Source organism: Biomphalaria glabrata, unplaced genomic scaffold (genome assembly GCF_947242115.1).
Source record: "Biomphalaria glabrata unplaced genomic scaffold, xgBioGlab47.1 scaffold_20, whole genome shotgun sequence".
In the NCBI taxonomy this organism is placed as follows: domain Eukaryota; kingdom Metazoa; phylum Mollusca; class Gastropoda; family Planorbidae; genus Biomphalaria; species Biomphalaria glabrata.
The window spans coordinates 839,218-863,067 of NW_026602928.1; the positions used below are offsets into that span (position 1 = coordinate 839,218).

The 23,850-nt window shown below is 33.7% G+C and overlaps 1 pseudogene; it reads left to right on the forward strand.

Moving 5' to 3' along the window:
* The window catches only part of LOC106061239 (dynein axonemal heavy chain 6-like), an 88,382-nt pseudogene that overhangs the window by 15,238 nt on the left and 49,294 nt on the right, over positions 1–23,850 (forward strand).

A 23,850-nucleotide genomic window follows, 5' to 3' on the forward strand; every position in this document is an offset into this window, starting at 1 on the left:
TTTCTAAAGCCAGCCTGGGCTTCAGTGAGTAGGTTATTTGACTCAAGGATCCATGTCAGCCTTCTATTTATCACTCTTTCCATCAGTTTGCAAGTACAGCTAGTGAGGATGATGGGACGGTAGCTATCCAGTTTATTTCTTGGTTTGCTGTGCTTAATTATAGGGATCATAATGGCTTTTTTCCAGAAGTTTGGAATTCTGCCAGATTTCCAGCTAGCATTGAATATTTGTAGCAGTTTTCTTTTGGCTTGAGGACCCAAGTGAAGAAGCATGTCATTTGATAATTTGTCTGGGCCCGGGGCTTGTTTTGGTTTGAGGACTTTTAGGGATTCATCTAGTTCCTTCATTTTAAGATTAGTGGTCATTCCCAAGGAGTAAGCTGGATTGTTTTCTTTAATTTTATCTTGGATTTCTGAGTTTACATCTTTATTTCTACTTTCATTAATTTGTATTTGTCCTACGCTTTGGAAAAACTTAATGAATTCATTTGCTGCTATGTTGGAGTTCAGACACATATTGATCTCAGACTTTTGTATATGATAGAGCTAACCATTTTTATCATTGTTCTTCAACATCAATTCTGTTCTTAGGTTGTTCTAACAATATGTCAAATGATGTGGACCCGTGATGTCACAGCTATTCTTAGAGACTCTCGAACAGTTATCAGGGGAATGAGGGACTTCGAACAAAGAAGCTTTACAGTAAAAATTTTTATTTGATTTTATATTTCACAAAACTTATCTTTTCTACCATTATGTATCAGCACTTAAAATATATCAGTACTTTCAAAATCACTTTCTATCAACAGGAGTTAAATCTTCTAGCTGGGGCAGTGAGAGGAGAACTTCCTAAACTGGCACGAGCTACACTCTGCGCTCTTATTACAATCAATGTTCATGCACAGGACATAATTTCAGAAATGGTGAAAAAACAGGTCAGACATTTTTTGACATTGAACTTTTTCATCTTCCTAATATTATTAAATTCCATTTGATGGCTAAATCAATTTTTTTGACATCATTAGAAAATACATATTGCTTCATGCAACAAAGACCTCTTCTTAAAAGATGACTGGTGAAATGTGCATTAAAAATATTTTTAAATGAAATGTATTCATTGTAAAATCTGTAATGACAACACCTTATAGTGCCCCAAGTACCCTATCTATCCCTCCATGCTGTGCAAAAAGAAAGACCATTTTGTGTGACCCTTGAAGTAACAGAAATGTTTCACATGCAGCCCTGAGATTACCAAAAGCTTTAAAATCTTGTATTAGAATGTAATATCTATAGCTAATATCTTAAAAATAGTATGTCTGAAAAAAAATCAAAGCTTTACAAATTAATCAGTCAAATGGAATTTTAAAAACAGTAATCCATTGTAAAAAAGACAAAATCCTAATTGTCCCAAATGTGGTTAATTATGCCTATATTAATCAGCACTCAAGACTTCATGGTCAAAAAAAAAAGAGCATTTAGAAAAACATCGTTTAAATAAACACAAGATCTTCTTTTTAAAAAGATAGAAAGGAAAATCACAAGTTACAGTTTCATTCTTTCGCTTTTACAAACTGTGTTTTGGGAAAATTTTTTGTTTTTAAAAATAAAGAATAGTTTCGGTAATGGTGATGAAATGTAGCACAGTGCTTTACCTCTTTTACATTTGTAACTATAGGACTCATTTTAGTCTCTTTAGGTCTGTGTCATTATCATCTGCATATAAATAAAAAATCTTTCTGGGGATCAGTATAATGCTAGGAACAAAACAAAAACATTTTCTTTTCTGCACATGAATGGAAACATTGCATGTGCATTCAAAACATTTACAATCTAGAGGAAATATATCTTATATATATTTCAAGTTGTAAGTTGTAGCTGCTGGCAGTTTTAAAATCTCTTTAGCCAAGTTTTTTGGTGTGGCATTTCTTTTGATCTACTAGATTCATGAATCTCTTTGGCCTTCTTTCATTTGTTTGTTAAATGAAGAAACAACAAAACTTGTGTTGACAGGTATCAGAACTTTTAAGTTTTGAATGGCAAAAACAACTCAGATATTATTGGAATATGGAAGTGGACAACTGTGTTGTCTGAATGTCAATTGCTGTCTACACCTATGGCTATGAGTACCTTGGAGCCTGTCCTAGACTAGTGATTACACCTCTGACTGTAAGTTTATTGATATGGGTATCGTTGGACTATTTATATTTTTCCAAGTGACAGGCATATTTGTTTGATCAATTGATAGGATAAAACATTTGAATTAATGTCAGGATAAAACATTTGAATAATATGACATGACCTGACTAATTTTCAGAACATGCCTACCTGACTATTTGAGGATTCAAGTGGATATTTCTATTGAATTAAAAAATAAAATATTTGAATAACTAAGTTGACATATCCATTTCATCAATGATTATTAACTGGGCAAACACGTTTAACAAATTTACTGAACACAACAGAATTAATTGCTAATAAATTCTTTAGTTTTAAATAAACTTAATAGCAATGCTTTTAGTTTAAAAAAAAACAGCTACCACTTTTGTGTAGATCCCTACTTTTAAATTGTAAATTCTCAGTTGCTTAACTAGCCTGAAGATTTTATGATTAACATATTAGTACCTTATTCATTAGTAATCTAGTAGAATGGGAGCTCAAAATCTGTAAGTGATGCCAGATGTTACTTTTTGACAAATAGTTATAAGCACAATCAAAGCACAATCATAGAGACATTGACAAAATTTTTTCTCCCTCCTAGAAGGATAAGTTTCATCTTTCTAGTTTATGCATTAAAACAGCAACCATCTCTATCTTTAGTTTTCTATTCATGCCACATTGCTCATTCATAGGACAGATGCCATCTCTGCCTTATGGGAGCCCTACAACTTGATCTAGGTGGAGCACCTGTAGGTCCAGCTGGTACTTGAAAGACTGAAACAACTAAAGATTTGGCTAAAGCTTTGGCTATATGGTGTGTAGTGTTTAATTGTTCAGACAGCTTGGATTATAAGGTAATTAGGACCTTAAATATAACTATGTTTCTTTTATAAAGACTTTATTTGAATTAGTGAATATTGAATATTTAGTTCAAATTGTTCATTGACTTATTATTATTATTATAGCTTTTATATAGCGCTACTTTCATGCTTATAGCATGCTCAGAGCGCTTTTGGTCCAATCTCATTTGTGGACCGGTGGGGGGGAGGGGGTATCTAGGAGTTGGTTTTCCGTGCTGCCTTTAGGCAGAGACACCATGGCTGAGGGGCAGACAAACCATAGCTAAATGGTATAGAGAAGCTTACTTTCATTGAAAAACACCATGGCTAATGGCTTACATACAGACATGTGACTGATGAGACTGGGTGACATAAACACTACAAAACTGAATGACATATAACTCCACAAGGCTCAGTGACTTAGATAATTATATAACACAATATATTTTAAGATAAATAAATTCTATAACAGAAGTAAATTAATCCTCTCTAGATTTATATTTGTGTGTGTGTTTTTATTTATTATATGCTCTAGTGTTCTAAACTTCATGTATTTCTTAATATGCTATTGGAAGGGAAGGCTGCTTCCATTTTCATTAGACTAGGCTCACAAGTCTGATAAAACTAAAACTCACCCCAAAAAGATGCAAGTCTACAATATATGCGTTCTGAGTACAAAACATGGTCAATGTATGTGAAACAAGTCCCCACCTCTGCCAAGTGGATGTGATCAAAAGGAAAAAAAACAACAACTTTTGTGGTGATCCCTACTTTTAAAAAGAAAATAGTTGCTTAACTCTCTTGATGATAAAGGTGTGATCATCATGTACAAATGAAGCTTTCAGAATGCATCAAATCATATTGTTGTAAACCTGGTGGTGACACAGTTGGGGGTAGTGCTGTGTGTTTTTAGCCTACTCAAATCGCCACAGTCCAGTGCAGGATGAGCGGTCAACTGTGACCAGTGACAGTACACGCCAGTTCGGCAACGACCTGTGTGTAAATATTACGCACGCAAGTCATGGCGATTGTGATCATTCTGAGTGGCCAAGAACGTTCCATCCCATTCTAGAAGGCCGGTAGAGACTCTATATAAGAGTGAGTGTGTTAGAAAGACTGCACTTCACGTTACCTCACAATGTGACCAGACGAGGCGAAGTTAGAGACAGACGGTGTGTGAAGTCAGGCGGAGCTAGGCTAGGTTTTGGACAGTTAGTGTGATGTTGTTGCCAACCGTACAGTATTTCTAATGTATTTGAAATTAAATTGCTACTGTTACTTTGGAGCCCTGATGAGTTGTGAGGTTCTTTGAGTTTGTTGTGTCGTGTGGTGCAGTTTGAAGAGAGCCTGGGCAGTAGAGGAGAGATCGTAACAATAACGAATAGAAGAGCATATAAATGCTTGGGAAGACATGGACATAGATCTAGACTTCACCATGTGTAGAGAAGTGGTAGAGAGACACTCAATGAACAGCCATGTAGCAGCAATGCAGCAATGATGTAGCAGCAATGCAGCAATGATGTAGCAATGATGTTGCAGCAATGATGTAGCAATGATGTTGCAGCAATGATGTAGCAGCAATGCAGCAATGATGTAGCAGCAATGATGTAGCAATTATGTAGCAGCAATGATGTAGCAGCAATGCAGCAATGATGTAGCAATGATCTCAGCTGACCTAGCCAGTTAAATGGAAAAGACTGGAACTACCAGGTTCTACATAGTATGCATTGGCGCTATAGCCCTAACAAGGAAGGCTCTATGGGATAGCCATAGTCATCTTAGGACAGAGGTCTGTCAATGATGATAATGATTACTCTATGGCAGTGATGCCCAAAGTATGGCCCGCGGGCCAGATGACGTGGTTCTATCCGGCCCGCTGAAACGCCAAACCAAATTAAGATAATCACCCATACCTTCTGCCCCCCAAAAAAAAGGTTGAAAAATGTAACTTTACCTACGTTAGGGCTCTCTCTTTTTTCTAATGGATTGGTACCATGACATTTAACACTTAGATGTAAAATGTAACAGAAAAAGTGAACAGATCTTTACTTTTTTGTTCGGAACATGATAATAAGCCAACATATTTGTTTTATAAAGAAAGTGTGGCTGTTTAACAAAAAAAACCCCAGCATATGAACAGCATTATGAAACAAATATAGCGGTATTGATGGGAATATTTAACACAAAGAGACAAGAAAATGGGTCGGTGGGAAAAGCTAAAATGTTGCTCACATTTGAAGTAGAGAAATAAACCCATTTTTCGATGCGTGAAAAAAAAATTCAAATATCCCATTAGTTAATGTAAGTACTACATCCATGGGTTTCTCATAAAATTAGTTTAATGTCAATTTCATTTCTGCATTTATTTTTGTTACTTTTTCGGTTATGTGGCCTGCGACACGAGTGTCGGAAATTAAAATGGCCTGCAGGTCGAATTAGGTTGGGCATCACTGCTCTATGGTTTGACTTCTTCAGCTATATTAAATACTGTTTTATTGAGCAATTATTAGATGTTAAAATTTTATGTTATTTTAACATAACTGATAGTTTCAATTTCCATTGTATTCTTCCAGATGATGGGAGGATTCTTCTCTGGGCTAGCACAGTCAGGGGCCTGGTGCTGTTTTGATGAGTTCAACCGAATCAATATTGAAGTTTTATCTGTTATTGCTCAACAACTTATTACTATCAGAAATGCCAAAGTAGCTAAGGTAGGAATCAAAAGTACATAAGGCAGGATTCAAAAGTAACATAGGCATGAAGCTAAAGCAGCTAATATGAAGCATGTCTTACCATCAAGGGAAGTGTCAATTATAAAGTGTAGCCCAAAAATAAATAAAATAATAACTAATCAAGATAAAGTGACTTTTATCAAAATGTAATTACTTTAATACGGTTATCATAATATAGGATAAACTGTAATAAAGACAAAAAAAAAATTAGCAAAAGAATCTAATGAGAAAATAATATTTTCATATTGAACATTGTGCATGAAAGTAAATACTTGGGTTCTAGGTTTCTGAATGAAGATTTCTTGTGTTTTTATTAGGTCTAACGACCCAGATGAAAGTTTACCTTTATTAGATTACACTTCGGCATGAAACTCAAGACCTACATGTTTTTTTGTTGTTGGTTTTTGGCGTAAAACTCAAGGACTACATGTTTGTTTGTTTTTTTGACATGAAACTCAAGGCCTACATGCTTGCCTCTTGTGTTTCAATCTAGTCCATTATTAATCTCCATTATTGCCTACTAAAAGAAGAGTGTTTTTTTTAAATATTATTTGGAAAGGGAGTTAAACAATCAATGTAATTAATCAGACTAAAACATTGTTCTCTAGAAAAAGTGGCGAACATCGTTAGGCTTAGTTTTTTTGGCAGTATTATTTATGAAAAGTGTTGCAGACTAAGAAATAAATAAGTTCAGTTGTACAAGGCACTGTAAATAAAAAGACACCATATTAACTCCAATAAGTCCATCATTATAAAATACAAAGATCAGTGTGAGAAAATGTACCTCATTCCTATAATTTTATTCAACTTATTCTGCTCCTCACAAGTCTATAGACTTCTCTAAGTTGTAGATTTTGAATAATGGGATTGGAATTTTTATACTAAATACTACTGCAAACTTTTCATATTATAATCAGTAGATACAAGTGTGTATGTAAATGTGAATAAATCAGCCACTCTGGTTTAAAAAGCGAAACAAAATCAATCTTTCAAAGAGTTATCAGAATAACACACCAATATTTCATTAGAATAACACACAAATATTTCATTAGATGAACACACCAATATTTCATCAGAATAACACACCAATATTTCATCAGAATAACACACCAATATTTCATCAAATGAACTCACCAATATTTCATCAGAATAACACAACAATATTTCATCAGAATAACACACCAATATTTCATCAGAATAACACACCAATATTTCATCAAATGAACACACCAATATTTCATCAAAATGAACACACCAATATTTCATCAGAATAACACAACAATATTTCATCATGGGCAGTGTTTTTGTTTTACTTATTTTTCCAAATTCTGTGTCAAGCAGTTTCTTGTATTTTCTAATGTTGCAATTTAAAACTTTCATATATTTTCTTTTTTACACCACACCATATATTAATATATTCCTGAGATCATCATAATCATTATTTCCAATTTACTGTTGACTATTCATTATCATTACCTCTGTTTTAGTGATGGTTTGAGAGGTGGGTGCGTTTATTCTAAGTTTTAAAATCCTTAGATAGAAGCTTGGTAATTGCATGTAGTGCATGTATGTTTCCATGTAGGTTATGGTCAAGGAGATTTGTTAATGAAATTGGTTAACCTGATTGGTGTTAGAAACAATAAAAAAAATTGTCTCTCTCTTTAGATTACTAGACTGGTAAGAACAAAGTTTTCTATGTTGTCTCCCTCTATAGCTCAATAGGTTCATGTTTGAAGGGCGTGAGATCAAACTGGTTCATACATGTGCAGCCTTCATCACTATGAATCCTGGTTACGCTGGACGGACAGAATTACCTGATAATTTACAGGCTTTGTTTAGACCTATATCAATGATGGTACCAGATTATGGTAAGATGATGAAACATCTAGAAGGTCTTTTCCTTAGTAGTATTCAAAAGCCACAAGTACAACAATGGCTAAGTGTTTAGAAAAATCCCAAAAGGCCCAATTCTGCAACTACATATGATGCCTGTCATGGATGCCTGAACAAACTGTTCATTGTGCAGAACAGGCCATTGTCGTGTATTGTCTTGTACTTTGCATGGTTCGGGCCAAAGTTTGACTCCTAAGGACATTTATTTATGTATTTAATTTATAAGACAACAAAAATAGAACCTAAACCTATGAACCAGTTTAAAGTTGAGTGATCCTTTTGAATGTTTTATTACTTTTATCTCTGGTATCACATGCAATTTCTTTCTCAGCCTCTGATGGCTTGGATCTTATGCTAGATTTGCTATATTGTCTCTCTATTTAGATGATGGGAACTTGGGCTAATTCATTTCATCTCCTCTCAATATTCATTCATTTTCAGCTGTAAGACAAATGAAGCTTTTTCCATTAATGCCATTAGTCCTTATGTGTTCTCTTTTTCTTTTAGTTTATGTATGCAGCTGCAGTGTTTATTATATATCATTTTTATCAACTTACAGATGATGTTTATATGTAGTTTATTGTCACTCCTGTACAAAGTGACTCCTTGAAGATAAATTATTTCCAGTTCTAATATTTTATTGCTTCTTTTCTTTTAGGTCTGATTGCTGAAGTTATCTTGTACTCAGAAGGATTTGAGTCCTCCAGAACATTAGCCAAGAAAATGGTTCAAATGTACAAACTGTGTAGTGAACAACTCTCGCAACAAGATCATTATGACTTTGGTAATAACCTTGACACATTCATCAATAAGTATTTCCTAGAAAAAAAGTACACACTCATAAATAATAATGTCCTAAAAATAGTAGACACTCATGAATAATTATATCCTAAAAATAAAGACATGTACACACTCAAATAAAATATGCAAATTTATGATAATATACACATTTTGTTCTAGGTATGCAAGCTGTAAAATCTGTCCTGGTTATGGCTGGCAGTTTAAAAAAACAGAATCCTGACAAACCGGAAGATGTAGTTCTGATTCGAGCGCTTCGTCATAGCAATCTTCCAAAGTTTTTATTCAACGATGCTAAACTGTTTCAAGTAACTCGGTTTTTACTTTTTCATTTATTATTATTATTAGTATAAGTATCACTATTATTTGTTTATTTTTATGCTTTGAACTGTTATAAAAGACTAACAGCTATATATATAAACTCTTCCAACAAATGTCAAAACAAAAGAAAGATGAAGTAAAAACCACAGTGTTAAGCCCTGTAATAAATGTGAACCATTTGATGAATGGATAAATCAATCTGTTGATTAATAAACCACTACGTCTATTTTTGTAGGCCCTACTTCTGACTATAAGCTTACTGAACCATACAATAGTAAAGACTGTATATTATTATTATGCCATAAACTAAATTATCACTCATATTACATGTTAATAATGTGTATTTACTTACATGGAGCTTAAGCTTTTAATTAGTTTTTAGACAAACATATAGTTATCTATGAATTATCAATTCATTTGTGGAAAGTTTTCTTATGGTTTTATCACCAGCATTAAACAGAATATTTCTTACAGATAAATCAAAATTTTAAAAATTATATTTTGGGTGGAATAAAAAAAAGTATTAATAATGTGAAGAAATAGTTATGAAACTTGTTCACTGAGTGGTTTTATGTTTTGCAGGCCATACTTTCAGATCTTTTTCCTGGTGTTAACATACCAGAACATGATTCTGGCCAGCTGAAAGATGAGATCATGAACATCCAACTAGAAATGAAGCTCCAAGTGGTGGACACGCAAGTTGTGAAAGTGATACAGTTCTTGGAGACTATGATTGTCAGACATGGTGTTATGTTAGTTGGACCAACTGGGGGTGGAAAGACCACAATTTACAGGGTAGTGTATTACATTTGTAGCCATTCTAATTGTAGTGTTTTAGAGCCACTAACTTAAAAACACTATTCGACAATGTCGACCCTGGGAAGGTACTGGGCTTTATCCGGGAAGTGGGGTTGTCTACAAAGATCTGATTTATGAATCTGTGAACATGTACTATTTACATTAGATTTTTACCAAATTATTATTTTTACTACCCTTACTATTTTAACTGTGAATAGACATTGATTTTAATGATTTAACTGTATAGAATTTAGCCCCTGTTATGTAGAGAGAGAGTAGTCCTTAAGGGACTGCAGGCACGACATGGCCTAAATTGTGCTGATGTGCCTAAAATCCAAATCAAATCAAATCTAGGTACGTAAATATTAAACTTGTAAGTTTTCATTCACTCTGTGACTTACACAATTCTCAGTCATCACATTCAAGCATATTTTCTACAAATGAAAGATTGCATTTGTTTTTAAATTAATGACTTTATGTTCTTGCATTTGAAAAGTTTGAAACAGGGCCTAAAAGCAGAGTTTAATGATGCTAATAAGGAATCCATCAAAAGTACATGATCTACTAAGCTAGTATTTAAAAAAAATATATAGTCATCTATCCACATTATGTCCTTTTGTTGTACAATAACCTTGTTTCTTAGGTCTATACATTGAAAGTTAATAACAATCAATAATTAAACATATTCAATATCAACTTTCTCTGTGGCACCAGTGAGACAAAGACCAGAAATAAAAAAGGCTCCTCCCTTGGAATTATGTATAACAATTTGAACAAATTTAACTCTTTCTCTCCATAATTATTTACCACATTCTGGTGGAATCAACGCTGGTATCGTCAGTAGGAGAGAAAGAGTTAAAATATATTAAAGACTATCTTTTACACTTAGAACATTTAAAGATGGACTGTTAGATGTAAAAAATACATGTGTTGTTTTAGCTATTTTGGACAGATTCTGAGTTTTCTGAATTTTTTCATGATGTAGGTGTAGGTTAAGAATCATTGATATTTTAAGGCAATTATGTCTTACAATGCATACAGCTGCTAAAGGGTTATCTGAAATTTTTTACTCAACCAAAATAAACAATTATTAACTGTTGTCAAATTTTCTTTGAAAATATTCTAACAGCATCATTAAAATGAAAAAAGAAAATAAAAGACAGTTATTTGGAAAGTAAAAAGAATCAATACAAATTTTGACACCTGGCAGGCTTTGTTGTGCAGTTGTTTAAATGATCTGAGCTCTTTGTTACCTACCCCTGATGTTTTGTAGGGTAGTCAGACTCATTGCTAGTTATTTGGTGCAGTTCCTTCCTAACTATTTAGCTTGTAACCTAAACACTTTTTCATTCTGTTCATAATATTTTTTTTACACAATTTAAAAAAAAAAAAATATTCAGTTATTGTGAATGAAAAGATTAACTACTGCCAATGCCTAAAGTTTGGTGAATGTGTATTGTGTAGTGTTTGTGCTTCAACCTTATTAAGGCATTAGATTAAGCATCAGATCTGATATTACATTGGAAAAGACATAACATTAGAATAGGTATAATATGTATTTTAATTCTAAATCAATTTACCTTTACCTATCCCTTAGTCTGTTGGACCATTGGGGCACCATGGCAAGATTCATCGACTGTCTTTCTCCATTCCTCTCGGACCTTTGCCTTAGTTAGAACCTCTTTCAATGGCAGGCCCATCCATTCTTTTATGTTGTCCTCCCATTGATTTCTCTGTCTGCCTCTTCTTCATTTTCATGGTACTAAATCAATAAAAACCCTATCTATGTAAGCAAAAAAATGTTTTAAAGTTTTGATGACTTGTTTCATTAGATTCTAGAAAAAGCCTTGACCAGTTTGTACAATCAAGGTGTACAGAATGAATTCTATCAACCAGTTCATGTGTATGTTATGAATCCAAAATCTATTACTTTGAATGAATTATATGGAGGTGTGGACAAATACAAAGTATCTTAAAGAACTATATCCATACCAGTAAGAACAAATTAGTTTCAATGTAGACTTAAGAATTCTCAACATTTAGATCTGTACTCTTATTTTCCAGGTAGATATCAGCAAAATAAACTCATTTTGTAAATTGCTTGAAGCCATTTTCTTCTACAAGCTTGGTCAATTTGACTGGTCACTAGAATCCTCCAAGATGTTTCGATTTCTGTGCCAGATCTTTGTGTTTTGTTACCTTTGGGCTCTTAGGGGTAACCTCAATGATGAGTACAGAGATGCTTTTGATCTGTTTATACGACAACAATTTGATGAAAATCAAGATGCCAAGGTAACTGAAACAATATTATGTGTTGATAGTTTCAATCAGATATTCTATTTATACATCATAGACAATTTAGTGCTGAACTGGCTCATAGTTGATTTCATTGTTAGATAATATAACAACAAATTTGGACCTTAAAGAACTGGGTATATTTCTTCTACTCACTAAACCTATTGACTTTATTAAAAACTAAACCCATCTAGTAAAAGACTACATTGGTAGTGATAGTAGAAAACAATTAACAAAACATACACCAAGGAGTCTTCTTTATAAGCATAAAAAATAGTTTTTTTGATTGGATTCAGAGACGGGTGAGTCTTGAGTGCATTTTGAATACTGGTGCTTGCTTATAGCTTACTTCAGTGAGTAATCTAGTAGCTGGAAAGAAGTCTAGATGTAGTGCATTCTAGATGCACTGCTGAAGTACTATTGAAATGACAACATGTTCTGTTTAAATTTGATGTTATGTTGTCCTTAAAAAGAATACTGAAGTTATGAACATTGAAATTATTTGCAAGATGGAGTGTTTCTCTATTACTAATATAACCTTTCAGCTGCCAGGAACATATCCTTTATGGAGCTATTACATTGAGGTGGACTCAAAGAGAATGGATCTGTGGGAACGTCTTGTCTCATCCTTTCGATTTGACAAATCCATTTCATTTTTTAAAATGATGGTGCCCACTGTGGACACAGCACGTTATGGCTACTTCCTAGAGCGGTTACTTTCTGTTCAAAAACCAGTGCTCTTTACAGGAGGGACAGGCGTGGGCAAGGTAGTATGAAATTAGTTTACCAATTTACCTTCATTAAAGATATGATTATAAGATGTTGATTTAATGTTTTTGTTTAAACTATAACTAAAAAAAAAAATGTTGCAACTTCTGAATATTTCTTGATTGGTTAATGTTTGTGTAATTGAAATAATTGACTGCATATCTGAAAGAATGAATATATTGTCTCCTTCAACTTGCTCTAGTCTGTGATAGTAAGAGATTTACTTGATCGCATCTCTGAGAGAATGAACTACGTACCAGTTTACATTAACTTTTCTGCACAAACCAGCAGCGGAAGAACTCAAGAAATTATTGAAGGGAAGTTGGAGAAACGAAAGAAAAATGTTATTGGTAAATTTATTTTTTTGTCTATAACTGTAACATTTTAACTTCTTATACAGTCTTATGTTTTAAACTAAATGTCTGATCTCAGTTTTTTTTTGGGTTTTTTTTGTATGTCTTTTTGGTTAATATCCTGACTTATTAATTTCTTTATTTACTCTCTCAAGATATATTTAGTACTAAAATTAATTTCAGTAATTATAAAATTAAATATCATTTTATGCTAAAAATTGATTACTTAAAATAAAATAATTTTCTATATTTTCAAAACCCTACCAATTGAGTCAAGGTTTGCAGGCTATATAGGCCACTGTTTTGATCTTATGTGCAAAAAGAATCGACAGGGGCTTATTGCAAAAAAAAAATTTACATGAAGAGCGCAAGTTGAGAAAGAGATCATGTTCTTCCTCAACTACTAACAAACATTTTGTGTTCAACTGCTAATATGCACTTCTCTAATGACCAACAAAAATCTTTTAAAAACTAACATATATGTCTTTAATGACTAACACACATATAGTTCTATAACATCTTCAATGTTTGAAACACATATAAAAAAAAGTTATGTTCACTTGATACGCTTTGCCAGCTATGCTTTAAGGATCTAGAGTGGTTCCCTGCCCCAAATGATTGTCTGGATGGGTTACATCTGTTTAACAAATGATGTCTGGATGGGTTACATCTGTTTAACAAATAATGTCTGGATGGGTTACATCTATGTATAAGTAACACACTTCACACATTGCAACAAATGCATTCAAACAATTAGTAGAACAAACAAAATAGGCTACATTTCTTTTTTTTTTAAAGTTACATGGCTTGGGGTAACAAATCACCCACACACAAATCACCATAATTGGATCATGGTTGTGGCTAAAAGCAGTATGAAAAATAGACTTTGTCCTTTCAATATACCTGCTGGTGGTGAAAGAGTGGTTTTTATATCCTGTTTTGGACAGTTCCAATAGCAGCTACAACATTTTTTTTTCCCTTTCAGCTTTGGCATTTCTTTTTATAATGCCCTGACCCAATGAACTCAGCAAGCTGATTTTTAGTCTATGCTTTGTGTAGTTTTAGTTCTTTTTTTCCTGATTCTCTCAGGTCTACCTAGTAAACTCATGAAATGTTTCTGAGGCAGTGATCAGTTGCACCATTAAATGTTTTTTTCAAGTTCTTTCAAGAAAACTTGTCAGGTCTTAATTTAACCTGCATTTCTTTTTTCTTGTTTGCTTTCCACACATCAACTGTAGTTTTGTTTTGTACATAACATTGTGCTATTAGGTAGTTCAGAGTAATGACAGCATAATGACATGGTATCTGCTTGTAGCCTAATTGTACTTTTAATATTTCCCACATGCTTCATCATGATTGGAGGTCAACATGTCCTAGAGCAATTTTTAATACATTAAATTAACTAACTTTTTGATTGATTGAAATTAAGAATAAGAACAATTTCAATGTTTAACTAATGCATGGTAACATTATAGTCTAAAACTGACCTAATGTTTCAGTAGTATTAATGTTTAATTACAAAATTTCAGAAAATTGAACTCCACTTTTAAACAATTAAAAAAACAATACAGTCCAATAGATGTAGGTTGGGAACAAAGAAGTGGCAGGGGCTATAATTGACCATCATTTATACATGTTTCTATAAGCATCTCAACTGTAGTCTTACATTTTCGATTGCGCATCAGATTATGTTTTTTTGAGGATTTGTGACGACCTGCCCTTTTGACTTAAAGCCCCGCCTTTACTTACATATTTGTAAAATGTTTTACATGTTTCGAATGTTCTTTTAGAGTTGAAGATAATTATTTCCTAGTCCAAACCTCCTGCAGGATGAGGGGGATGGGAGCGGGCAGGGTTTGAACCCTGGACTATTTATAAATCTGAACGATAGTCCAGTGCGAAAATCACATGACCATGCAGCCATCCTATCCTTAATGGCTGTTACGGTGCGCATCTTAGTGTGAATGTGAAATGGTGCGATTGCGTGTTGAAAGGAAAGAAGAACCGAAATGGAGGACTATGAACAAGAAAGTGTTTTCAGTGTTAATAAAGATTAAAGTATTTATAAACTGTGATTTGTCGTTTACATGTCTAAATAGTCTCATCCAATATGAAAACGTAACAAGTGGCGCCCAACGCAAAGGTAAAACCCACGTATCCCTCTATACACAGTGGATCTCCTGTCAACAGACAGTAGAGATAGTAAAGTCTAGATCTAGAGACAGGAGAACATTCGATTCGATATTATTAGTAATCGACTATGGCGGACAAGGCTGAGATAGCAGCGTTGAAGGAAGAGGGAAGGTTGTTGGAGCTTGAAGGGGCAGAACTAAGAAAATACGTACAAGAAAGGTTGATGGAGAGGGAGAGATTAGCTATGGAAAGAGACAAAGAAAAGGAGAGATTAGCGATGGAAAGAGACAAAGAAAAGGAGAGATTAGATAAGGAGGACAAAAGAGAAAGGGAAAAAGAAAAGGAGAGATTAGCGATGGAAAGAGACAAAGAAAAGGAGAGATTAGATAAGGAGGACAAAAGAGAAAGAGAAAAGGATAAGGAGATAGTAGCAATTGAAAGGGAAAAGAAAAATGAACTGGTCGCCATTGAAAGAGAAAGATTAGCATTTGAAAAAGAGACAGCAGAGAAAAAGTTAAAAACAGACCAAGGAAAAGAGAATGATAAAAGAAAGAGTGAATCTACAGGGAATAAACTGGCAAAATATAAAGGTTTGATATTCAACGAAGACAAAATGGACATAGACATTTTTTTGAAGAAGTTCGAAATAGAAATGAGAGAACTGGAGTACCCTGAAGACAAATGGACATTCTTATTGTCGAGATCATTTACAGCGGAGGTGCCTTCAAAAATATGTATGAACCAGAGTAACTACAGCATTGTGAAAGAACAACTACTTCGAACTTTCGGGAAAACAGAAGCTTTCTATCGCCAACAGTTTGTTAATTGTGAGATAGAACCAGAGGATGACCCGCAGACCTTCTTGGACAAAATGAGCAGCCATTTCGATAACTGGATAGAAACCGCTGAGGTAGAAAAAACCTTTGACAGTCTTAAGACATTTCTCATGCTGGACAAAGTGATGTACGAGTGTCAGGAGGAATTAAAAATATTTCTGTTGGAGAGGAAACCGAAATCCATAGAAGACATAGTAAGACTGATAAGGGCTTATAAAGTGGCACATCCCGAGAAGAAATTATCTAGAGGCAGTGATATAGAAGAAATAGTTGCATTTAACAGAACATGTGAGACACAGAATAACTCTCACAGAACAAGGGAGACACATGATAGACAGTATAGAAGTGGTACATATGAAAGACAAAATGATAGCCGCAACGGAAGATATCAAGGAAACAGACAGGAAAGAAAGGACTGGGAGAAAGGTAGAATAGAGCAAGGCTTATCATTGTCATCTGATACTGGAACATTGGAGATTTTTCAGACATTCGTAGGGAACAAGGCAGCCAAGACCATCAGGGATACTGGGAGCACTATTATTGGAGTGAATAAGAATTTAGTGGAAGACCATGAATATACAGGCGAATCTAGGAAGTGTGTTATGTTTAATGGGAGTATTGTACAATTACCGATTGCTAAAGTTAGTATAGACACACCGTATGTTAAGGGGACAGTGGAAGCTTGTGTTGTAGATCAGGGTGAGATAGATTTAATTATTGGGAATATCCATGGGGTGAAAATATGTTCAGTAAGGGAGATTGAGAATTGGAAGAAATATTATGGGATAAAGTCTACGCGAGGTAGAAATGGGGATATGGAAGAAGACATAAAATCTCATACATCAGATGACATGGGTAGCAGAGAGCATGAGAAGAAAGAATTAACAGATAAGGTAGAAAGCAATGCAATAGGAATGGGTCCAAATCAAAGTAAAGTAAGGCAATCAGTGGTACAGGGAAAGCGATTTAAACCCACATATAGACGTACAAGTCCATACATCTTATGCTTTAATTGTGGGAGAAGGGGGCATATTAGAAGACAGTGTCAACAATTAATTAGAATTAAGGATTCAAGGTACAATAGTGAAGAGGCGTATACGAGAAAAGAGAGGGATATTAGCAGCCTAGAAAACAGTACAGCTAGAACATTCGGTAGTAGGATCACAATGGGACATCATTGCAAAGGAGAGAAGCGGAAAGGATGGCATGTCAATAATGTTAGAATTATATAGATATGATGAGAAAAGGTGGGAATGATGGACATTAATTACTGTTCTATTCTACAATGAATAAATATATGTGTAATGAATTGAATATTGTTGTTACAATATGCATGGAGCAAGATAGACTTTGTTTGTTAACTATTTGATTGCGACTGGAATGATGGTGTTTTGTACAGGCATACGATTATGAGTGGGGAGTTGTATTAATAGAAATATGATTACTTATAGATATATGTTAACAGAAGTGGTTTCAATTACTCATAATAACAGTTATTATTGTGATGAATATAATTGTTATTCCATGTTGGAATATTATTGGTATTAACATGACATTGTGTTTGATTTTGTTTAGTTATTACATTATGGTTTTATATGTTACCGATTTGTTTTAACTTGGAATAGTCTGATAATATATTCAGTGATTTGTAATTTGGACGTTCGATGTGCATCGAACTTGTTAAACAGGGGGGGTGTTACGGTGCGCATCTTAGTGTGAATGTGAAATGGTGCGATTGCGTGTTGAAAGGAAAGAAGAACCGAAATGGAGGACTATGAACAAGAAAGTGTTTTCAGTGTTAATAAAGATTAAAGTATTTATAAACTGTGATTTGTCGTTTACATGTCTAAATAGTCTCATCCAATATGAAAACGTAACAATGGCTGACATACAAGACCATAGTAGTAACATACAACTCTTGAAAAGTACCAGTAGACTTACATCTTAATTCCTCAAAACTTTGATCAATGTTCATTATTCATACCAATGTCCTTCTGTCATGCTTTTCTCTGTGTACAGGTGCACCTCAAGGTAAACGAGTGGTCATATTTATTGACGATCTCAACATGCCCAAACTGGACACGTACGGCTCTCAGCCACCTATTGAACTTTTACGACAGTATCTAGACTTTGATGGTTTATATGACAGAGAAACAATGACCTGGAAAGAGATTCAAGTGCTAAAAATAATTGCGAACGTTTTTTTTTTCATAAAGGATAACAAAATGTTTACTGTTTGAGTGCATGTGTATGAGTTGAAGATTTTTGATTAAACTGATAATAATAATAGTTTTATTTATAAAGCGCTGTTAACAAACAAAATGTAGGCTCAAGGCGCTGTAACAAACACAAACACGACAATAGAAATAAAAAACTAATCTAAAAAAGTTTTAAACAAGTAGGTCTTAATGTCCTTCTTAAAAGTGGTATAGCATGTTGTCTGTCTGAGATCAATGGGGAGTGTGTTCCAAACCTTGGGTCCGTGCACTGAAAAAGCCCGCAGACCGTAGCTTTTGAGGGAGAAACATGGCACCACTAAAAGCGTTGAGTCCATTGAGCGTAGGGCTCTCTGGGGGACTTATGGAGTAATCAGTTCTCTAATGTACAGGGGCATCTCTTTGTTTTTATATACACTGATGACAAAGTGTGGCGACCTTGTAATCGATTCTTGTAAACTGATGTACCTGGCATGATAACACAGCCAAAGAACAATGGGGAGAGTCTTGCAATGTGGACCACTTTTTTTTACCCTTTATATATTTAGAGGGTAGCATTCTTAATATACTGGCTCGCCATGATATAAAATGTTAAATAATTTTAAAAGATTCAGAATGGCTCATACTGGAAACCCTCTTTGACTGCAATTTTGAAATCATTAAAACTAATTCTACCTTGGACTGACAAGCTGTGAAGAGACTATAAAGTTGTTTTAAATAGGCATAAATATAAAAGTATTCAATTTTGTCATTGCAAATATCATTTAAAGAATTCACCTATCCCTTAGCCTGTTTAATTGTTGGGACACCACGCATGATCTGTCGACTGTCGTTCTCCATTCCTCTCTGGTTGTTTTTTTTTGCCTTTAATAGAATCTCTTTCAATGACTGGTCATCCATTCTTTTATGTTGTCTTCCTATCTCTTTCTGTGCTGCCTCTTCTATTTCCTGGTTCTGTTCCCTGCAGAAAGTTTTTTGCGAGCCCTGAAGACCTTGTGGTCATAAAGGAATATGGTCATAAAGTTTTAGTTTTCTGTTATTGACAGTGGTTAGCTGGTCATCTCTGGGCCCGATTGTCATTGTGATCCAGTATCTAATCTTTTGTTTATGTTTCAGTCTTTGTATGTGATAATTAGGATCATTCTGTAGCATATATCTATGGCCAGGATCCTCCTCTATAGTTCTGCAGTTCAAGCATATAAGAATGTGGCCATGGCCAAAGTCTGATTTAAGTGTGGAGGGCTATACCTTTGTCTTTCTAAATTGCTATGAGTTAACCAAGTGCTCCTGTGAACTGGCCAGTAGTTCAGTTTTGGTTTCTTTATCTGAAACAATAGCTCTTAGGTATTTAAATTTACTTGTCAACTTTCTTTAAGCCTCCAATACTAATGTCTGTTGGCTATTAGAGTCATAATTAGTGTTTTTTCAACATTGATTTGCACACCCTATGCTGTGGAAGTCTTGTCTTTGAGCAACTAGTAAGCTAGTCCCTGCCAGACCATCTATGTATTCAGCAAAGCACAAGTTAGTAATTTTTCTTCCTTTAATGCTTGCAGTACCTTTGTAACCTTTGATGTTGAAAGCTTTCTTAAAATCTATTAAGACTTGACAGAGTACCCTGAAGCTTAGGATTTTTTTCTGTTGTGCTGTGACCTTGTCTAAACCTGCTTGTCCTACTAAAATTTTTGTCATCTATTGGTTTTAGATGGTATAATATAATTTTTAACAGGACTTTGCTGGGATGGCTTATGAGGCATGGTAGTTTTGACAGAGTTGCAAATAGCCTTTTTTTAGCAGGGTGATGATGAGTGATTGAAACCAGGGCTTGGGCCAGTCTCTTGACTGCCAGATCCTGTTGCAAATCTTAAAAAGTGTCTTTATCATCTTTACTCCTCCAGCCTTGTAGAAACTTACCCCAAAAAAAAGTATATATGTGTGTGTGTTAATGTCATTAAATGATGGGATAGATTTTGATAAGAGAATAAATAGGCTTTGCAACACAGAAGTTCAGATGATCAATTTAATTCAAATATTTTCACTCAGCAAAGAGTTTCAAGTAGCACTTTTAATATTTAACATTCTTAAAGATATTTTGAGTGTTTATTTCACTTAAGAAATTTGGTTTGAAATGATAGTCCTGTTTCTGAATCTATTCTGAAGTGAAAGTTGGGCTACCAGAAGTTATATTATCAGAATTATATAGAGAATTTAGTGCTGCCAAGAAGGTACAGGTGTGGAGATATATAGGCTTTCACAAAATAATCTATCATCAAACCAGAGAAACCATTACTGACAATCAGCAAAGTGGACATATTTAATCCTGTGTTCAAGATTCCATGAAATAATCTTTCAAATTCTCTTTTAGTCCATTTTAAAAGAAAAAAAGCTGATGCACTGCTACACAGCTTTGTGCACTGACTCAAACAATTTTTTCTGTTACAGGATGTAACCCTTGCTGCTGCCTGTTCGCCTCCTGGTGGCGGTAGAAATCCTGTGTCACCAAGGTTATTTCAACATTTTTCCATGTTCACCATCCCATCCCCAACTGAAATGAGCCTAAAACAGATGTTTTTAGTAAGTTGTTTTTTTTTATGGATACTTTTCTTTAGTACAATATTTGTTTTTGCTTTTTATGTGTTTTCGATGTTCCTTCAAAATTAAAAGATTATTACATTGTAGCCCAAACCTCCCTCAGGTAGTGGAGGATGGTGACTGTGTTTGAACTAGGAACCATTCAGACAATAGTCCAGAGCTCCTACCGTATCATCAGGCAACCATTTTAACAAGGGCCTCACTTAAACATGTTATAATTTAATTTTTAATGGTATTGATATTTTATACTTAAAATATTAATATTGAGTGTAATATATATTTTCAGTTAAAAAATAGTGATTGTAAATTGTATTGACTGCATTCTCAAATGTCAGGGTAAACTGCCTGGTCATTTAGTATTTGTGAATGTTGTCATGTTGGTAACTCCTGTCAGGTCTGGACTAGGATGTTCTAATCTTCAATTCAGATAGAATGTCTGTCCTGTAACACACATTGAAATAAATTACAATTTATTGAAATATAAAATGTTTTCAACTATTTGTGGAAAAAAAAAAGATAATTAGATAAAATATAACTTTTTTGACTAGTAAATTAAAATACATTTCATAAAGACTTTGTTGGCCTCTTTCAGTCATTGAACAAAGTATTTACTTAATAATAAAAACATAGTTTAGGTTATTGGGCCTATTATGTTTGACTTCACTTTTACTTCCAGGCAATCATCAATGGGTTTTTACTAGACTTCTCTCGCAATGCCCGTACATTAGCTGAACCAATAGTTAACTCAGCTGTTGAACTCTATTTTAGAATGAGCTCAGACCTACTTCCTACGCCTGCCAAATCTCACTACGTTTTCAATCTGAGAGACCTTTCTAAAGTAGTCCAAGGTCAGCATTCTACTTTATAAATTGTCTGCTACTAAGCATTTAAACAACAAAATTTCATGAAATTTGCACCTTTTCAATATCCCATATTATAATAATTACTGTTGATATAATTATAATTAATTGCAAGATGATATGAAAATAGCTTTAAAATACCACTGAAAATATTGTTCGACTAGTACTGTGAATCAGAAACTATGAAAAGAAAACAAAGCTGTAGAATGTCTAAGTGAAAGAATTGTTGTTTGAAAATTATTATCACCTCAAAGCTCGAGAGTGACCATAAGGCCTAGAATGCAGACTGGTTCTGATTACAAATAAAAGTAAACTAACATTATTGAGAAACAGCTCTTCAATGAAGAAGTTGATAATTCAATTTCATATCAAACAACTTTAAATAGTTCCACAATAAAAGCACAGATTTTTTAATTAGAGCTACATTAATTTACAGTAACAAAAGCAGGGGTTAATTAAACACATTTTTTAAAAATAGATTACAAAGTCTCACAAAAATGGTTTGGACTTTCTGAATTTTTTTTTTTAATAGTATTTTTAGATTGATATTTTCATAGGATGAAATTAAAGCAAAAATTCTATTTCTTCTTTCACTTTTACTCTTTTTTTTTTTTTTTTAACAAACCATTTCCTTGTAATTTTATTGCTAGAATCTCAATTTCATTTTCTGTTAGAATTTTCAAATTTGTAATGACATTTTATTGTTTTGTAGGTATATTGCAGGCTGATGCAGGAATCTTCCGTGAAAAAATTCAAATTGTTCGTCTATTTATTCACGAGACTCAAAGAGTGTTCCATGATCGACTGATTAACAATGAAGACAAGCTTTTCTTCCACAAACTTATGGCAGAAATTGTGTACCAAACATTCAATGAGGTTATGTTTAAATTACTGTTATCATTATTTTTAATTTATTTAATTATTGTTTCCAATCTAATCAGTAATGTTAATTAGAACTGAAATAAATACAATCATCAATAGAAGTAATAGCATCAATAGAGGCAAAATAATCTTTATTAATAACTCTTTAAAATGTGAACATTTAGGTCAATGCTCTTAAATTGGTGTAAGAAGTGCAAACAGTCTTGTTCCTATTCATATTACAATGTGAACATTCATTCAGATTGATGAATGTTTGTATAGAAATTTATTCCATTGTTGATGAGCTTGTCATTGTGTTGTAGTTCTAGTAAGCATTTAGCTTACTTGATACAAAACTCTAAATAAATTCTGAAAATGTTTCAACACCTACAATCAACACACATTCTGTCTCTCATCTCCTACTTCTTTCATCAGCTGCTAAGCTTCTTTTAACAACTGTAGAAATCTGAATTTAGCAGCAACAGTTCTCTGTCAATACAAACATGGGCACACACTCCATAACATACATGTTTAATAGTTTTTAGTTAGCTCAGTGCAATGGAATTTATATTTCATTTATAATTGGGGGGGGGGGGGGGAGAGGATCTGTGAAGAGTGGCGGAAAAGCTTAAACTGCTGTGCTATCCATCAAAGGGGCTCAAGCTCATAACCCAACTAAGATCTGAGTTGTGTTTGCTGGGTTCCTGAAGGCAGCACAGAAATTTCTCACAGATAGCCCATACTCTCACAAAAAAAGACATTGGACCATAGCGCACTACCATAAGCATGAATAATGAAGCTACAAACCAGCCTAAATCTCATTCATTCTCCTGACCTGAACTGAGATTGTCAAGATCTTACTACCCTATTTATTAGACCATCATTTTATCACTTGGCCATCCTATCTAAAATACAAATGTCAATTTTTTTTAATTTTTAAAATTAACTCCAAACATCTGACCCTCATCAAATATCAATGCCAATTTCAGTAAAGAATTCTTTTAATTATTTTCAGAACTTTGATCCGCATTCATTTATCAAAGATCCTTTACTGTTTGGTAATTTCATGAAGATGGGATGCCCACCAGAAGAGAAATTTTATGAGGAGATATCTGACATGAACAAACTTCAACATGTTTTAGGGGAGGTAACAAACTGCTATTTAATGATTTCTAAAATTTATATTTTGTAATGAAAATTTCATATGAAAATAACAAAATAGAACGATAAAGTTCTAGACATTTGGAAACTTAGTTTTATACTTCAAATAGTTACATAGGTATAATGTTTTTAACCATTTCAAAAGTTATCATCAAGCACTTCATAGTCTAACCTCTATATTTTATTAAATCAACTAAATTAAAATATATAGAACTCTACAAAGCTTTTAATACTTACT